The following is a 1,319-nucleotide window of genomic DNA, read 5'->3' as shown; positions in this document are numbered from 1 at the left end:
TTTGTGCATATTTAAGAGTGCATTTTCTCATTTTCACCTGCTCTATTTTGGTCTGAGACTTTAATCTTAAACCCAGGGCCGCTAATACGTGTCCTAGCAGGTCAAGAGGGCGCCTCCACCATGTTACGGCTGGTAAAATGAAATCGGTAAAGTGTAATGATGTTCGGTGGTCTCAAAGGGAGCCAAAAGGGTGTTCACAGCTCACATGGTCGTAAAGTTGCTTAGCATGCTCCAGCAGTAGTAAAATTATTCACCACCACCTACAGCAGTTGTAAAGTTGCGCGCCCTCGCCACCGGGTAGTGAGGCAGTTCAGTATGCGACGCCATGGGAATTCGTTTTACCCGCCACCAGATAGAGATAGCAGCTGGGACACTGTCACCCTTGCTGTCTCCCTGACGAGGCCAACAAATAGGAAAACCCTCCCCTAGCCCCTACCTCCTCCATCCCTGCCTTTTTTCCCCTCTCTTACCGAACTCCTCTCTCCATCCGAGCGGTGTTCTGGGTATAAGCTGCATAGTATTGTAAGATATATCCGCTCGCTACTACACTACTTAGGTACTCAGCACTGATCCCTGCAACCGTGGTATAAATGGCATCCCAGCCTGTGTCTGCAGAGATACATTATTCTGGGGTTGTATTTCCCATGAGCTTCAGCGGCGGAGATCAATACCAATTTTTTATTAGGAAGAATGAACAGGTATTGCAAGAGATTTATCGAATTGTCCATGTTGCATTTGCGTTTAGAATCCTGGGAGGACTGGCTCAGAAAGGATTGTAGACCCAGAGTTTATTCCGATTTTCTTATTTCACTTCTAATAAGCCCGTTTGTTTTAGTTATGCCCTTTCATTCAAGGCTTTTAAGTCTATCTGTTTGCATGATAGGTTATTTTTTGTTGCAAGTTCGTATGTTGTTTCCCTCACCTATGTTATTTCGTATCCACAAATGAGAATTTCAGTATGCCGTTGGCATCAACTCTCCATGGGCGTATAACCGTCCTTACCTTCTACGGTTTGTCTCGAAACTCTTCGCACATTCCTAAGAGAGTCGCGTGATGCCTCCGGAGCTCGGAGGACCGTCTGTCGCGACTAAATTATGCAGCGTCTCGGCCTTTCGTCCTCCCAGTGTCAACACGGGGCGGCGTAGGCTGGAATGAGTCGTAAATCAAGCGGAGACGCCCCACGCTTTTTTAGCTCACGGCGCTCTGTTTGAAACGGTGGGAGAGCAGCCGAGGGGACAGGAGGGGGAACGGGGAGGGGAAGAAGGGGCTTCTGCATTGCCAAATGCGTGATCACATGTGCGAATGCGCGACAAGGCGCG

Source organism: Penaeus monodon, chromosome 20, assembly GCF_015228065.2.
Source record: "Penaeus monodon isolate SGIC_2016 chromosome 20, NSTDA_Pmon_1, whole genome shotgun sequence".
NCBI lineage: Eukaryota > Metazoa > Arthropoda > Malacostraca > Decapoda > Penaeidae > Penaeus > Penaeus monodon.
This window is presented reverse-complemented; position numbering follows the sequence as displayed.